The following is a 19,381-nucleotide window of genomic DNA, read 5'->3' on the forward strand; positions in this document are numbered from 1 at the left end:
CCAAGGAAATAAAGGAAGGGAGAAAGGAAATAAATTAAGAAAAGAAAGGAAAACAACACATGCACAACGACAACAACAACAACAACAACCACACTTTCAGACACTACGGAAAGACAAAAATGATAAAAAAAAGTAGAAAAAAGAAAGTGAAGCAAAACTAAGAACGAATTAAAAGCGAATTACACACACGAAAAAAGAAAGGGAATGAAAAAGATGAAGGGGAGATATAATTAAAGAGAAAAGCAAAAGGGAGAAAGAGGAAAGAGAGGAGAGAGAGAGAGAGAGAGAGAGAGAGAGAGAGAGAGAGAGAGAGAGAGAGAGAGAGAGAGAGAGAGAAGTTAGATTCTTATAAATAGAAAGAGTACTTGCTGGTGTGGACTAAAATCGATGGAGAAAATAACAGGCTTAGCTGATGGAGGGAGCAAAGGGAGGGAGGGGAGAGAAGAAATGGGGGGGAGAGGAGGGAAGGGGAGGAAAGAATGGAGGAAGGGAGGAAAGGCTGTGTGTGTGTGTGTGTGTGTGTGTGTGTGTGTGTGTGTGTGTGTGTGTGTGTGTGTGTGTGTGTGTGTGTGTGTGTGAGGGATTTGCTTCTCTATAGATACTCGTCGCATAATCCTTTCTTGTCTCTATTGATGTTTCTTTTCATTATTATTTTTTCTTTTAACATTTTTTTTATCGTTTTTTAGTCACATCTTCTCCATCATACTTACGTGCATTAATTACCGTACTCTTGTTATCTACTGTCATTATTATTATTACTGTTATTGTTATTATTATTACTATCATTATCATTTGCAATTATTTTTACTCTCAAACGTCTAAAATCCAATCCCCTTTACGGAGTCTTTAATTAAATTGAGGAAAAAAGCAAAGAAATAAAATAAGATACAAAACGAGACATAATGACTGTAATTCCAGAGAGAGAGAGAGAGAGAGAGAGAGAGAGAGAGAGAGAGAGAGAGAGAGAGAGAGAGAGAGAGAGAGAGAGAGAGAGAGAGAGAGAGAGAGAGAGAGAGAGAGAGAGAGAGAGAGAGAGAGAGAGAGAGAGAGAGAGAGAGAGAGAGAGAGAGAGAGAGAGAGAGAGAGAGAGAGAGAGAGAGAGAGAGAGAGAGAGAGAGAGAGAGAGAGAGAGAGAGAGAGAGAGAGAGAGAGAGAGAGAGAGAGAGAGAGAGAGAGAGAGAGAGAGAGAGAGAGAGAGAGAGAGAGAGAGAGAGAGAGAGAGAGAGAGAGCAGAGCCTCAGCTGGTCCAGCAATGTGAGAAGACTGTCACCATGGTGGAGGTGACGCATCAGCAGGTGAAGCGATTATTGCGGGGCTGGACACACAGAAAGCTACCGGCCCTGATGACATCAGCCCGCACCTGCTGAAGCGATGCTCCCAGGAACTGGCTGCCCCTCTCACCCAAGTTCACAACTTGTGTACGGGAAAACGTCTGGCCTTCAGTGTGGAAGGAGGCTCGAGTAGTTCCTGCACACAAAAAGCTCCAGGACGGACCCAAAAAACTACAGACCCATATCCCTGTTGTCAGTGGTGGGTAAAGTGTTTGAGAGGGTCGTGGCAGAGGTGGTGTGTAGCCATCTCAAGGACAATGCCCTCCTCTCAGACCAACAGTTTGGGTTCAGACCTGGAAGGTCAACCTCCGACCTAATGATGCTTCTCACCAGGCAGTGGCAGGACGCCCTCGACGACGGCAAGGACACTATAGTGGTTGCTTTGGACATAGCTGGAGCTTTTGATAAAGTATGGCACAACGGATTACTGGAAAAGCTTCGTGCTAAAGGCATCCAGGGTGGCTTGCTACGACTCCTGGGAAATTACCTGCAGGACAGAAGCCTCAAGGTGGTTGTCAACGGGCAAACATCTGAGTCCCTGCCTGTGGAGGCATCAGTGCCACAGGGTTCAATTCTTGGCCCACTCCTGTGGAATATCTACGTGGATGATCTTCTCCAGCTACTGCCAGGAGTCAAGGCCTATGCTGATGACTGCACCCTCTCCTATACCTATCCACGCCAGGACAGTGGGCGGGCTGCTGAGGCCATCAATCAGCAGCTACGAGTGATAGAGGAGTGGGGTGCTCGCTGGCAAGTGACATTCGCGCCGGAGAAGACACAGGCAATGGTTGTCTCGGTCCCCAGCCGCCATGGCAGCAATGGCAGGAAAGTTGTCTTTGGCGTTGCTGCTCCCCACTCCAAGATGACGTCAAGATACTTGGAGTGGAGGTGGATCGAGGGCTGAGGTTTGACAGCCATGTCAAATCCATTGCCAAGAAAGCCTCTCACAGGATCTCCGCTCTCAGAAGGATCGCCAGTTTCCTCGACAGGAAGGGGAGACTGCTGCTGTACAAGGCACAGGTGCGGCCCCACCTTGAGTACGCAGCTCTCTCCTGGATGTCCTGTGCCGCCACACACAGAAGGAGACTGGACAGCATCCAACGCCGCGCCATACGGCTAGTAGATGCTGCAATACCACCTCACCCAGAGCCTGAGCGTCCCTTGATTCACTGGAACACCGCAGAGATGTGGCGGCGATCGTAGTGTTCCATAAGGCACAGGTGCAAAGAGTGCCACATCTGGCAGGGCTGCGTCATCCTCTGAGAGTCACCGCACGGAGCACGAGAACGGTGCTCAATGGTGGTGACGCCGTAGAGGTGCCGCGATCCCACGGGTGTCAGCATCAACGCACCTTCGCAGGACGCGTCTCCAGGATGTGGAACTTGTTCACGGCCGCGGTGCCTCACGTCCAGGAGATGAACACACACAGTGTCAAACTGATGGCACATAAGTGGAGACAGACACTGCCAACTCCTCTGACACTCTTTGTGACGTGACACTCAGTGTAGTGCAGTGCGTGAATAGTGCTAGTGAAGTGAAAAGAACAGTGCTCCATCTTGTATATTATCTATTTTTAAGTCTTGTAAATATTGTAGAGAAATAGATTGTAGTACCCTTAGAATAGGTAGCACACGACAGTGCGCCTTTGGGTACATGTTCTTTTGTATAAATTATGTTTAAATAAAAAAAAAAAAAAAAAAGAGAGAGAGAGAGAGAGAGAGAGAGAGAGAGAGATTTTACATCTTAGGGAAGAATTTTGTGACAAATACAATTGCTAATGACACACGCACACACACACACACACACACACACACACACACACACACACACACACACACACACACACACACACACACACACACACACACCAACTCGCTTCTTTACAATACTCTTACCATCTTAAAAATTGTGTGGACGAATGAGTTTGTTCTTGCAAAGGCTTACAGTTCATTTATTTTTCCAGTGATACTTGAGTTTGTGATTCACATTTGTACATTTTCAACAGTTCCTTGTATTCAGTTAATGTTTGTATATTTTCTTCAGTCATATTATATTTTTTCCCTTTAATAAATGTTTTTCTTTTATGAATATATTTATTTTTCTTCCTCATTTACATTTTCTACATTATCTATATATATCCTATTTTCATATATTTTCTACATTTCTTTGGTAGTGTTCTTATTAAATGCTTCTCGATTTCGTCTCTCGTCATAAATATGATTAATGTATCTCATCCTCAAGCTAAATTAATCTTTATGATACAAGTTCTGATTGTAACCTTAAAGGAAAACACGAGATATAAAGGGAGAGATCGAACAGTTCAAATCTTCCAGTCAATTTAGTGCCTGTAATTCTGGTTTTGCTCAATGAGGTGGTCTCGTGACATGACGCTATTGACAATCGAAAGGTTAACAGAGAGACATTATAATTGCTATCTGCACACCACACTGTCTCTTCCACTGAGCCTCAAAACACCCGCCTCCTTCAACACTTACATCACACTGGCCACACCTTCGTCAGAAAGTCAGCGTGAGAGACGGAGGAGGAGGAGGTGGTGGTAGGGTGTGTCCATGTATTGTAGCCCTCATCACCCTCCTTTCCTTCCTCCAGCAGTACAGTATTCCTCTAACCTCCCAAACCTCCTGAACCTTCCAAACCTTACTTGCCAACTTCTTAATCAACCACCTCGCCTATCCCACCCATCACACCCGGCCCCACCCAGCCAGCCACCACCACCACCACCACCACCACCACACCCACCACACCTCAGCAGTGGTCGGTAACTAGATTATATTTCGTGGTTTACGATCCGAGGTGCTCCAGGACCCCGATCTCTCTGATAAAGGTGATAGGGTCTATTAAAAGAGGGTGCTGGGTGAGGCGAAGGTGCGACCCCCTGGTGGTAACGGCGAGAACTATAGCCAAGTGCCCCGGGGCGTCTTGTGAGTGACGGAACCGTGTTATTTACGGAGGTGGGAGGTCCGCGTCACACCTGGGAGTTCACCTGGGAGTCTGACGATGATGGAGAAGGATCAGTAAAGTAAAGGAATATGAAGATGATGAAGAAATATGAATAGTTCACCCAGGACTCGGGGATTATGGAAAATGAATAATAAAGTAAAAGAACAGAAAGATACTAAGAAAATTACACCTGGGAGCTTGGTGATGATGGAGGAACACTAAAGTAAAGGAAAAGAAAGACGTGTAGAAATATATCTGACAGTATAATATCGATGAAAAATGAATAACAATGTAAAGAAAAGATAGATAATAAGAAAATTACACCTTGGAGATGGGTGATGATGGAGAAGGAACAGTAAGGTAAAGGAATAGAAAGATAATAACGAAATTCAGAAGGAAATTAGTTTAGGACTCAGATGAAGATGGAAAAGGAATAATAACGAAAAACAAAGGAAGAAAATAATAGGATAGAGTCTGATGATGATGGAAAATGATCAATAAAATAAAGGAATATGGATATGATACACAAAAAAGGGAAAAAAAATACACCAAACTAATTTCACCTGTACTCGAAAAAGACACGATAAGAAAAATAAAGAAAAAACTGAAGTAACAAGAATAATATCACAATAGAAAATACAATAAAAAGAAAATAGAGCCGAAAAATTATAGAAAAATGAAAATAAAGTAACAAAAACATGACACCACGAAAAACAATAAAAAAAATGGACACTCAAAAGGTTATATATAAAAACAAACCCATCGCAACTACAATTGAGGAAGCAGGAAGTAATAACTGGAGAAATTATGAAAGAAATGACGGACAGACGGAGAAGGAAAGGGATAAAAATAGACAAATTGCACGTTCAGATAAAAGGTTGGACATATTAATTTCACTGGTGGAAAAGGTGACGAGGCCTGGCGGGGAGATGGGGAGGAAACATGTGTCAGACGTGTCAAAGAGAGAGAGAGAGAGAGAGAGAGAGAGAGAGAGAGAGAGAGAGAGAGAGAGAGAGAGGTTGGAAGGTATATGACGCGATGTTTTCTAGCAATTATATATTTTTCTTAATAGGAATAAATTAAAGCAAAAAAAAAAGATGGAGAATGTGAGGAAAATAGAATGAAATAGGTATCAATACACAGACACAGACAAAAAAAAGATACTAAAAACTGAGACAAAGATCCAAGAAATAAAGAAAATAAAAAAAAATTAAACCTATGAAGGAAAAGAAAAAAAAACACGGAAAAAGAAAAATACAAATAAACGAAATAAAAACACGAGAAAAAATTAAAACCAACCAAAGAAAAATAAGAAGACGAAATAGATCAAACAAAATAAAACAACAAAAATAGAAAATAAATAAGAAAAACAACAACAACAACAACAACAACAACTAATCCCACAAAAGAAAATGGGAAGAGGTGAATTCTGAGACGGTAGATTCTTGGTAGACAGGAGTAACGGTGGATGTGACGGTGATGGGCTGGGAGGAGGAGGGGAGAGGGAAGGGGTGAGGGGACGGCACGGGACGGGACGGACGGGCTGGAAACGCATAGTGACGGCAATTATCCGCTTATTATGGAAGAAGGAGGAGAAGGAGGAGGAGGAGGAGGAGGAGGAGGAGGAGGAGGAGGAGGAGGAGTAGGAGACAGCAAGGAGGAAACAGAAGAGAGAGAGAGAGAGAGAGAGAGAGAGAGAGAGAGAGAGAGAGAGAGAGAGAGAGAGAGAGAGAGAGAGAGAGAGAGAGAGAGAGAGAGAGAGAGAGAGAGAGAGAGAGAGAGAGAGAGAGAGAGAGAGAAAAGAAGAAGAAGAAGAAAAAAAAGAAGAAGAAGAAGAAGAAGAAGAAGAAGAAGAAGAAGAAGAAGAAGAAGAAGAAGAAGAAGAAGAAGAAGAAGAAAACTGAGGGAATGATGTGAGGAAGGGCAGGAAGGGAAGGAGGGAAGGGAGGGAGGGAAGGGTGTAGCAGGAGGTCGTGGGAGAGGGAGCAGGGTGAGGGAGGGCGGGTGGCCGAGGTATGTGGGCCGAAGGAAGTGAGCAGGCGATGATTAACACCCGACGCAAGGCTCGACAGAGTGATATAAGGCCGAGATGCTTCGCTGATACCCTGAGGTGGAGTGAGGAGCCGTCCACTCCGAACCACCCAGCCACTGAACTACTGAACCACTGAACCGCCGCACTCCACAGCTGGTAAGAAGAGCTGTGTGGAGGATTACGATGTGAAGGAGAATAATGATAATAAAAGATAAGTAAATAAATTAACGTGAAATGATAAGTGTAATGTCCGACTAACTGACTGGCTAACAAAATACATCAATAATGAGAAGGTGAAAAGGGAGAACATCTGAGTAAGAGTATACATTTTTTTTCATTCAGTCAGTGTGAATGTGGAAATAGAAAAAAAACATTAAAAACATGAAAAACCTATAAAGTAAAATTCACTATTGTAAGAGCACAGATTTTTTGTTTTCTCTTTACAATATTATCTTTTAAAAATTACTTCAATACTGAATTAAGACTTCAAAAAATTTTCCTTCATCCTTCCATGTATCTTTCTGCTCCTTTAAAGGTATTTCAAAGAATAATAAATAAAACTAAGAAAATAATGTAAACTAAAGAACACATTTGTATGAAGAAGATAAAACTGAACTAAATCATATTCCAGTCATTCTAAGAGGAACACCAACATGTGAAATATCTCCCTCGTAATCAAGAAAAAGCAAGAACAAAATCAAGAGGCTAACAAACAAAAGATAAGAGTCTCCACACACCAATCGACCCGCACACCAGACAGCTGCTGTGAGCCTATTTGAACCTATTACCATTTGTCATCCGCGTCCATAAATCTATCCAATCTTCTCTTAAACCTTTCTTTCACATTCGAACCCACTGCTTGGCTGCCGATTCTGCTCCACTCATCCACTACACCCACTGTCCTATCACGATAATCTATTAATTTATCACACTCTGGACATACAAACGAATAGTAAAAACAGATAAAGAAAAAAAGACCATTATTTTTTATGCAAGAGGGGAAGCAGGCCAAGGACAACATGAAATTAAATAAAAAGGCCCACTTGATTGCCAGTTCCCTAAAAGATTAATAAGGTTAGCCAAAAGTTGTCTCTCACCCGAAAAATTGAGGATACAAAAGCAAGAACCAAGTTATGTTTAAAGGTGCCTTGAAAACCATTCCTCTCCTTAAACTCAGGCAGAGTGAGCTAACTGGGCAAGGAATTCGTGAAACCATAAGGTGAAGATAGAGAGGTGAGTGAGCCAAGAGTGAGGAATCAGGTGGGAAAGGAAGGTGTAGGTACAGCAAGCCATTAGAAAGGGACATGGCGAGAGAATAAAGGATCAGATATGGTAGATAAGGAATGCATAAAAGAAGGAATGAGAGGGAAAAATAGTAACGAGAGTGGATGAAGGTGAGTGGAGGCAGTCAAAAATGGAGGAAAACGGAGATGAGAGAAGGAGGAGGAGGAGGAGGAGGAGGAAGAGTAAGAAAAAGGAAGACGAGGCAAGGAATGGTGTTAGTGGGGGAGAGAGGGAGAGGAGCGTGAGAGGGTATTGGGGGAACAAGAATGAGCAGGGCATGAGGGAAAACGGAGATGGGGGATGCACTGACAGGGAGAACATGATGGTGGGAGGAGAGGAGACGAGTGGAAAGGAGGGAATGGAAGGGCAGTGAAGAGGTTAATGCAGGAATGCGGTGGAAGGATATGGCATATAACAGGACAAAGATGGAGGTCTTGGAAGAATGGCAAGGAGTAGTGATGGGAGGAAAGAGAGTCTGCATGTAGAAGAAAGAAGATGAGATGGATGAATGCAATAAACGGAATACTGTGGAAGAAAGAAGCAGGAACAAGGAAAGATAACTAAATACTCATGTATATAAAAAGAGAGAGAGAGAGGTACTGGAGGCATGGTAAGGAGAAATGACAGGAGTAAAGGGAGGCTGGATATAAAAGAAAGAACAGATGGATAAATGCAATAAAGAGAATAATGTGGAAGAAAAACGGGATACAGTACAAGGAAGGAAACTACTTTTATATAAGAGAAAGTAAGAAGAAGAGTTTGAAAGTGATAAGAGAAAGAGAAAATTAGAAGTGCAATATAAAAAAAAATCAAGAAGTATTTTCAACACAAGATTACAAAGGATTTCGATCATTAAAACGCACTTAAATCCTACGCTGTTTGGTTAGACTTCATTACTCGATGCTAACTATATCATAAATACAGAACTACAACACTATAATATAAATAAGGTGGAAGTATGGCGAGGAAACTGAGAAAGGTGTAACAGAGAGACAGAAAGCGAAATAGAGAAGCAAAATATGAAAAGAGATAAAGAGGCAAAAGATGAAGGAGCGAGAAACAGGATAGATCATAATTCCTAAATATTTCCTCGTCTTATCTCTTGACATTCAACAGGCTGCAGTGGAAGTCAAAGGAGATTTTTTCAAGGATGCTTTTATGATTCCAGCGAGCAATTAACAAGAATCTTTGAGCCGCAATAGAAGAAAGCAACAACACTGACCATAAGAAGAAGCAAAGATATTTCCTTGGCCTTTAGAAAAAAAAATAGACGATGAGAAAATAAAGCGTTAATTAATACGAATCATGGAAAGAAAAAAATGAAATGGAGTTGATAAAGAAACAAGAAACAAGAGAAATAGACAAAAAAAAAAAAAGAAAAGTATGTACGGTAATGGATGAAAGGGAATTTTTCGGGGTATGGGTAAAGAAAGGCGGACGCAGAAGGGGGTATTTGGGGGCAGGGTGAGGGCGTGGGAGGGTGCCCGGGGAACGCGTGGGGGCCATTCATCAGGCGGAGAGAGGCCGCGGTCAACCCTGGATTGTTTTGATACGAGCGTCCATCACGGCGCCGCTGCTAATTACGACTGACCCTCCACACACCCTGCACAATTTCCTCTCTGATTCAGGTTTTTCTCTCTCGCCCCCACCACACTTCGCTCGGACGATGACGAAGGCGGTGGTGGTGGTGGTGGGAGATTGGTTGGCATGGGTTTGTCTGTGTGTGTGTGTGTGTGTGTGTGTGTGTGTGTGGGTGGGTGGGTTTTTTGTGTTTGAATTTTGTGATTTGTTTTGTTTTTGTTTTTGTTTTGAGTGTTTTATTTGTTTTTATTGTTTTCTGTATTTGTTATTGTTGTTCTTGTCGTATCCCAGCTGTGACTATTTTTGTTTTTGCTATTCTTAGGTTGTTTTTGTTAGTTGTTCAGTTGTTGTTGTTGTTGTTGTAATTATTATTGAGGTTACTTTGTTGCTGTTGTCGTTGTTGATGTTATTTGTGGTAGTGGTAGTGGTAGTGGTATGGATGGTGGTAGTAGTATTGGTGGTGATGGTGGTGGTGGTGAAAAATGGTGACGAAAAATCTTTGAAAGAATCATAGTCAAGAACAAAATAAAAACTAATGCACATATTACACAAAAGAATAAAAATCACCACTACAACAACAACAACAACAACAACAACAACAACAACAACAACAACAACAACAACAACAATCAGTATTAACAAAAACAAAACACACCGAAAACAAAACAAACCACCACAAAAAAAGGAGTCAAGAACACACAGGCGACGAAAACCAACAGCTAGACTTGAAAGAGAGAGAGAGAGAGAGAGAGAGAGAGAGAGAGAGAGAGAGAGAGAGAGAGGGAGAGGGGGTGCCTGAGGAATACAAGAGGCCCGGAGCAGCGTAAGCATTGTGAGGGAGAGAAAGAAAGGGAGGGAATCTGGTGCTGAGTGAGGCAGGTAACCAACACAGCATCATAGATCAGAGGAAGGTCTGAGCTCAACTCCCGCACGTCCTGATATCAGCATCCATCACCCACGTCTCCTCCTCCTCCTCCTCCTCCTCCTCCTCCTCCTCCTCCTCCTCCTCTTCCTCCAACTCGTCCTCCTCTTTCTTCTTATATTTCTTAGCTTCCTCCATCTCTTCCTCAATAGCAAAACATTCTCTCTCTCTCTCTCTCTCTCTCTCTCTCTCTCTCTCTCTCTCTCTCTCTCTCTCTCTCTCTCTCTCTCTCTCTCTCTCTCTCTCTGTGTGTGTGTGTGTGTGTGTGTGTGTGTGTGTGTGTGTGTGTGTGTGTGTGTGTGTGTGTGTGTGTGTTAAAGGAGAATAAGCATAGGAGCAGGACAATAAATAACTTGCCTCTTTCCACCATAAACTCTTGAAAATGAACTTCATGAGAGAGAGAGAGAGAGAGAGAGAGAGAGAGAGAGAGAGAGAGAGAGAGAGAGATGCACTTACAGCATTTCCTTTTCTAATTAAACCGATAAAAGAAACATTCGCGTTGATTTTCCCACAAAAGCAAACACGCACATAAAATAGGAAAGTAAAATTCATTGAACAATAAAAGTTTGAGCATTTTCACATTTTTTCCTTAAAACTGAAAAAAAAATCTATATAAAAAGTTTTATTTGTTTCACTGTAGTAAAATAAATAAGAAATCATATATAATAAGAAACAGGTTAGAAAAAAAAACAGGCTCAAGAATAAGAAAACAACAAAAACAACAACAACAACAACAGAAAAAAAATATATAATTCAACCATCAACTTTCCCAGTATTAAGAATAGAAAAAGAAAAAGGAAAAAAAAGGCGCCTTCCTTGTCCCAATCAATATTGCTGGCTTCCCTCCCATAGTGCACTAACCACACGTCTTGCTCACCATCAATTATAGAACTGTCGGGTAATTTACAAGCTTCCAGGCGTGTCCAATTAATACTCGCTAATTTTATGCAGGATATAAAAAAAGGACGACGAGGAAAAAAAAAAAAAAAGACTCAAGCTGATCCGAAAACGGTAAGTTGAGCGCAGTAATTTTAATATTCAAAGCTTAAACATGGCTGGGAATTAATTATGTATAAGTGGTATATATTATTACTCTCAGAAGGGAAGGAATGGGAGGGAATTAAATATGTGAAAAGGATCATAAACATAGGATGAAACAGTGAGAGAGAGAGGGAGTGGGAGAGAGAGGCGGAGGGAGAGGGAGAAAAGCTGTACTCTCATCCCCTTCTATAGTCCTCCTCTAACCTCTTCCTTGTATCACCTTCGCTCGTCTCACCTCAATTATCTTATTTACCTCCTCTGTGAAGGTGCTTTTCGGTGCTCAGACCCCCGCGATGACCACACGCCGCCACACACATTCACGGTCGCCCTAGCATAAACAGTGACCCCGCCGCTCCGTCTCCCCCACGGGAAGTAACATTGCATATCGCTACCTAACTTTTTCCCCTCCCAAATAGCACAAATCCGGTCTCATATAGCCCTGTTTGCCGTCCTAACTGTAAGCTGCCGCCATAACGTTGGCTTTGTGGAAGGTGCGTAACATTCGGAGCTTCCAGAGATATCATTTTACGAATCCCAGTCTTAAATAAGGTTCTGTCAAGCAAGATGGCGGGCGAGGGTCATTCATCAGATGCAGCCGTGTCCGAATACACCGCGCGACCTTGACTTCCGCTCGGCTCACACGCACACTATTCATCCACACACACTAACCAACGTCGCGGAACACAACGCAAACTATACTAACTACACACAAGTACCAAAAGCAATGCGTATATATCTAAATCACACGAGAAAAGCCACGGTAGGAAGGAAAACTTCACCGTCGCATTCGGACCGCTTTGATTGACTGACAATTATCCGGCCTAATAACCTTAATATTTGGTTGACGGTTTGCAGCGGCGTTTTGATTGGCCGCCGGTCACCAGGATATCAGCAACTACTGCGAAATACGTTCCGACATTCCCCGGACTAAGCAGGAGGGGCGGCAAGCGGTGAGACTGGGCGGGAGGAGGTGAGATGGAGCGGGAGGGGATGGAGTATGAAAGGGAGCGGTGCGGGAGGACAGGAAGAGAGTAAGGGAGAGAAGAGTGGGGAGGAGGAGTAAGAGGATTGAATAGGAGTGGGAAGGGTTTCAGTAAGGAAGAAAAGGAGGAGGATCTTGAGGAATTGGAGAGGAGGAGGAGTTACAAGGGCGAGAGAGAGTGGAGACATAAGGCCTTCCCACTGTGCCACCTGGTGAGACTGACGAAGAGCTGACTACTGACGAAGGGTTGACGGTGGATTTTCCTGATAGCGCTGACGGGACCTGGTGTGTGTGTGTGTGTGTGTGTGTGTGTGTGTGTGTGTGTGTGTGTGTGTGTGTGTGTGTGTGTGTGCTTAATGTACTACACGTATTACAAAAAGATACACGTGCTTACTGGTTATTTATTTTCCTTTTTTTTTCCAGGGAGGCGTGTTGGATAGGAGAGGAAATTACGGGGTGGTTTAAAGAAGAGAAAAATAAAGAAATACTTGCATTGTACCCAGCGCGTTAAACAAATTGTTCGCGGCTCATTCTTGCAACAAAAATTTTATAGTACTCAACACCAGCAATATAAATTCAAGTTAAAATGGCAGAAGCAGCACCGCTATAGTAGTATGCTGTGGTGATGGTGATGGTGGTGGTGGTGGTGGTGGTGGTGGTATTATTATTATTGTTATTACTACTACTACTACTAGTAGTAGTAGTAGTAGTAGTAGTACTAAAATTGAAAGAAAAAAATAGTGACAATTATGATAACAATGACAACTAATAATGATAATAACAATAATAATAACAATAATAATAACAATAATAATAATAATAATAATAATAATAAGAAGAAGAAGAAGAAGATCAACAATAATAATAATAATAATAATAATAATAATAATAATAATAATAATAATAATAATAATAATAATAATAATAATAATAATAATAATAATAATAATAATAATAATAATAATAAATAGTAATAATAATAATAATAATAATAATAATAATAATAATAATAATAATAATAATAATAGTAATAATAATAATAATAAATAAATAAATAGATAAATAGATAAATAAATAATAACAACATGAGCAACAACAATAATAATAAAACAACAGTGACAAGAAGAACAAGAAATATCAATAATGAATAAAACAAAATAATAAAAAAAATCTCCCTTTTAGCGCCAAAACTGTTCACAAATTCCTGACAAACGTTTCTGCACAAAGCCGCCCAAACGTTCCCTTGACGCGGCTCACCCTTGACACGGCCAGGGCGGGAGATGCGAGGGTTTCCCTCCCACCTGGTATCAGTAACAGGGCGCGGCGCGGCGCGGTGGCTGTCAAAGAGGTTATGAAAAGCGTGCCATTATTATTTATTTAACTACCAAAAATATGACTGCGATTTTAGTTTATCTGCCATATTTTTCAATGCTCAATATTTACAGTTAAGCTCACCTCCTTGTTTTGAAACACGCCCGGGACCTGATAATACTAGCCGGTAAAATATCCTGCTAAAACTATATTCCTGATCACAGCTTTGCCTAAAATACTTACGAACTCATAATATACGGTTGAAAAATATATTTTCTTTGTCGTGAAATTTATATCTTCATCAGTTTCCCAAGCATGTGTTCCCGAGCGTTATGTTACTCGCCCGAACCTTCTTCTTGGCGCCTTGGACAGACATTAAGTAGTTCCTCCCTCACTCGGTTCATATATAAAGTGTGAGGCCTAAAGTGGAGAGTGTTAGGGCAGATTACAATGCTTAAGGAAGAGCCTGCAGGTGCTTAGCTTAGCGGAATAACCTCCCCGCCTGACGAACACTGACATCCAGCATGATGCATGGCGGTGTGTTTAGATCACAGCGCTTCACTCACTCTGCATGGCTTCATCGCCGCGCGTGAGGATGCTTCCCTGATTTACTTTTATTATTTTTAGCTTGATTATTTTCTTATGAAGGGAAATGCTAAAGGGAATATTGGTAAGGGGGATATTACGTCCTGATCGGCCGCTCACTTTTGGTTTTATTATTTAGTTTATCATGTATATATATTTTTTATAGTGAATGAGTTGTCTACATAATATTTGCTAAGGGGACTTTTACGTCAGGATGGACACATGATTTTGTTGTATTATTATTGATTTCATTACCATGATTTTTTATGATGGAGGAGTGTCTGCATTATGTAATATGTGAAGGGAAGTATCAAGAGCCTTTTTAGGAATTGCTTACTTTATATTTAAGAGAAAGTTACTCAAATTTTAGTTTTCTGGTCGATTTTCAATTTTCTGAACACAAAGAGTGGATATTCACAATAAATATTCTATACATATACGTATTTACGTATCTACTAACTTGTCTACACATTCATTTAGACATTTATTAATTTACGTATTTTTTACTACTTTGCATTTGTTCCATACTATCACTTGGTTTGGATTTCCGTACGTTGATTTGATAGTAGTAATAACAATGCCCTGTTTGCTATGGTGAGTGTTTCCGTGACTGTACAGGCGAAGGGGCAGCAGTTGTTCTAGGGCAGGGGTTCTCATCCTTTCTATCGTTTAGAACCTCCTGAGTTATAAGACCATCTACCAGTACCCCTAGTATTATCACATGGAACATGGAACTCAACATGCAATGGTACTGCAAAGAATTTTATTAGATCAGCCATTTAAGTACCCCTGGAAATCTTCTTATGAATCCCCTGTGGTTTCGCGCTGTCAGGATGGCCACTGTCCATGAGCTAACATCATTAGGTCTCTATGACGCTGAAGACGTCTATGCAGAACGGTTTGGTTGGCAATAGACAATCTCATTATCAGACTTTGATTTCTAAGTTATGAAAATAAACTCATTTACGGGGCTTCATATGTTCATGGTGTCTTGTAGTCTACTTACTAACCTAGTAGGAAAGAAAATATACTAACTTCGAGTTATCAATTGAGGAAGAAGTAATCTTTGTCCCAGGAATAGAGCAAGATGGTATATAAAAAAACACAATGCATAGTTATAACCTAACTCTACTATTATAACTATTTTTGTCGTAGATACATGTTTAGAAATACTTTACCTATTTTGATATCTCCTTATGTGACAAAAGAATATCCAAAAATATACGATATGCAGTTGACCATCTTTTCTGTGAAATATTACGATATCTGTTGAATCTGGCAACTTCAACGGGAGTTTGGGTCCTCTCCTAGTGTTTCCTTGTGAGTGAAACATTGATATTTACACGTCATTGTGATCAGGAAATAAAGAAAACTAAGTTTGCTTTTTCTAAGAGCATGAAATAGAAAAATTTATGTTTACAAGTGGCAGTTTATGTATAAGACAAGCAAACCTGTGTGCACTCATCCACTCTATCCAGAAGCTTAACTAATTTTCAAAAGTTCCCCAATAGCTACACAACTACCATTGGTCTACTGTTTCTGTCCAGTCACCCACAAACACGTACACATTCACGGCAGCAACATGCAAAGTACACTAAATACTCCGGAGCAAAGCTGCCTCACCTTGTTTCATTAATCAGCTAACTCTTGCACACTTTCACACCAAAGCTATTTTTCATTTACCATCGACGATTTTATATTCGAATCAAAATTAAAACGACGATTGAGAACTTTCGGCCTAAAGATGTTTGAGGGCCGTGACGGCCTTGGGCGCCGCACGGGGGAAGGAGGTGGCCGTCGGGTCCGGCCTGGGGCCCAAGGCAGGAACTGGCTGCAGGTCCTGCTTTTCCTTGGTGGCCTCAAGCTTCACTACTAGTCGTCCACTTGCAGCGCATCACACTAGGCAAGGGTCGCCATAAGCAAGAGATCAATGTCTACCACTCACCGGATGGTGCCGTGAGGGGCCCTAAAGGGGTGATAAGGGCTCCTTGCATAGAATATGATGGTGAGTGGTGTGTACGGGACCTCTGCTTATAATGACACCGGGCTGAACAACTCGCCATGAACGAGGGCACGCTGTGCGCCATGAGCCAGGCACTGACAGTACCAGTGGTCCTTTACGTTAGGTTAGGTTAGGTTAGGTTAGGTAAAAAAGGACTCATTTCATGACAGTGTTTGGGGAGTGGTGTGTGGCGGGTCATTGCTCATGGCGACCTGTGTGAGGCATTGCAAGGTTGCATCGTCACTGCTCTCATAACCACGGGACTGGGGTTGACCCTTTCTGGGTAAAAGTTTCGTCCCAGTACCTGTGTAGGTAATAATACTTTGGATCGTTTCGCCATCGCCATCGCCGCACCGTTAGCCTCGATAAACGGATCGTTATCCTCAACAAACACATCTGTACCGTGGACACTGGAATCGCAACCTGTCGTGGAATCCCATTGTTAACGTGGACTCATTTTCCTTCGCGGCTTCAAGCTCACTGATTGTCGTCAACTTGCAGCGCCTCACACTAGGCAAGGCGTCGCCTTAAGCAGTCTGCCGTGTCTACCGTCCACCAGATGATGCCGTGAGGGGCCTTTAAGGGGTGATAAGGGCTCCTTGCATAGAGTCTGGTGGTGAGTGGTGTGTACGGGACCTCTGCTTATAATGACATCGGGCTGAACAACTCGCCATGAACGAGGGCACGCTGTGCGCCATGAGCCAGGCACTGACCGTACCAGTGGTCCTTTACGGGGTGAAAAGGACTCACTGACAGTGTTTGGGGAGTGGAGTGTGGCGGGTCATGCTCATGGCTACCCGTGTGAGGCGCAGTAAGGTGGCAGCGTTACTCTCCTCGCACTCACGGGTCTGGGGTGAACTCTTACGGGGTGAAAGGGTTCGCCCCAGTACCTGTGTAGGCAAGTGAACTTCAATTGCGTCGCAGTGAGGTGGCAGCGCCACTCTCCTCGCACCTAAGGGTGTGGGGTGGACCCTTACGGGGTGAAAGGGTTCATCCCAGTACCTGTGTAGGCAAGTGGACTTCAATTGCAGCGCAGGAAGGTGGCAGCGTCACTTTACTCGCACTCAAGGGTGTTGGGTGGACCCTTACGGGGTGAAAGGGTTCGTCCCAGTACCTGTGTAGGCAAGTGGACTTCAATATTGTGTCTTGAAATCGCATCGTGAGAACTGGAACCGCATCGACATCGTGGAAACCCGCATCGTTCCCGTGGAAACTGGAATTGCATCTTTATCGTGGAAAGGCATCGTTATTTTGGAAACTCGCATCGCTATCGAGGAAACTGGAATGCCATTGTTATCTTGGAAACTCGGAGCGCTATCGAGGAATCTGGAATCAAATCTTATCGTACACACTGTTATCGTGGAAGCTCTCGTGATCGTCGTTCGTTTCGTTATCTCTGAATTACTTAATTAGTCTTGGTATTATTATTAGCCTCCGTAATAATAGAGATGTTGGTCATTTTTATCTTATCTCTTTTACTGTATTTTTTTTTTTTTTTCAGGGTATAGTTTAGTGTTCTTCAACCTTTTCTAAGTTCGTGCACCTTTTCGAGAAGCAAGGAGGACTATAAAAGAAATGCATCAATATTCGTAATTTTCCCCTACTTTAAGACTGAAAATCGATAGATAACATTATTGAATATCTACCTGAAGCTATAGTTTTTCGGTCCTAAACAGTCGCTATATAGTGCGAAATGTACTATAACAAAATGCCACATCTCAAACACATTAGGCCCGTGTTCCGTCGGAGTGTAATATATTACTATTGTGAATAAATCGTAATACTTTGATTAATATCAATAGGAGAGGACCCAAACTGTCACAATTTCAGTGTTCGCAGGTTGGTTTAATTCAGGAGAGAGTCAGTATCGTCTCGCGGTACAGAGTAATCGTCTCTAAACACTGTATTACGATGTATCTATTGATTTGCCAGGGTTTTACTCCTTCCAGTATTTTTCTGTTCTTATTCTACCATGGTATTTCTTTATAGTTACTTGAGTTTATACGACTGACATCATAATATAGAGCAAAACATAATTGTCTGGTGTACCAAGATCTTTCATTTCTAGAGACTTAAAGACAGCACGGAACCTTAACACACATTTCACCTCGCTTCTGCACAGGTTAATTCTTCTTCTCAACCTTTTAATGTGATGTACCCTCGAAGTCTTTCAGTATTGATCACGTACCCTTACCCACAATGCAGCGTCAGGAAGGGTAACAATAAATGCATGGTTTATTGACTTAGTTTATTAAGTTTAAATTGTGTTATATATGTGGAGCAGACACAATTTTTAATTAATATTAGTATGTTTCTATGAGGTAGTGTCGATAGGAACTGGTACCTCACAGGGAGACACTATATGTGACTAACATGCAATGCATTTACCAAAAAGGAACTATATCAGACAATTTTCGATCATTATGGCAGTGAACTAGTGTTGCTTGCAGCTAGTTGCAACTTGTAACTAGTAACAGTGATAAATAAGTCACTGTGTGTGTGAATAACACTTAAAATAATAAATCAGAACAAATATTATAGGTTTGCAAGGTTGTGTGGCAACTGTAATCCAAGAGAGCTTTCTTTCAAGTGATATAATTCCAAGAGTTTCCTTGTTAACATTGTTAACGTGTCCTGGTTCTAGTGAAGGACACATTGTATACTACAAACAAATTTGCTGCTATTCAAAACTGAAGCATTTTGAGAAACCTGCCACGTACCCCAAAAATTTCTCTCACGTACCCCAGGTTGAGAACCTCTGTTCTAGGGTCTCGAGAGATTAAATACGGCAGCTTTGTTTGAAAAATGTTTTTGTTTTCTGAGTAATTGTATGTTGTGCATCACCCAAAGTTTTGTATTTAATGTTTTTTCTCATCATTATCTATATCATTATTATCGCTACAATAATTCCAAAAGTAATTATGATGATAATATTATAATAATAATAATAATAATAATAATAATAATAATAATAATAATAATAATAATAACACCCAAAGTTTTGTATTTAATGTTTTTTCTCATCATTATCTATAACATTATTATCGCTACAATAATTCCAAAAGTAATTATGATGATAGAAGAAGAAGAAGAAGAAGAAGAAGCAGAAGCAGCAAAAGCAGCAAAAGCAGCAGAAGCAGAAGCAGAAGCAGAAGAAGAAGAAGAACGAGAAGAACAAGAAGAACAAGAACAAGAGGAAGAACAAGAAGAACAAGAACAAAAACAAGAACAAGAAAAAGAAGAACAAAAACAAGAAGAACAAGAACAAGGTCAATGATAATAATAAGGATAATAATAATAATAATAAGGATAATAATAATAATAATAATAATAATAATAATAATAATAA

Source organism: Portunus trituberculatus, chromosome 49 (assembly GCF_017591435.1).
Source record: "Portunus trituberculatus isolate SZX2019 chromosome 49, ASM1759143v1, whole genome shotgun sequence".
NCBI classification, from domain to species: domain Eukaryota; kingdom Metazoa; phylum Arthropoda; class Malacostraca; order Decapoda; family Portunidae; genus Portunus; species Portunus trituberculatus.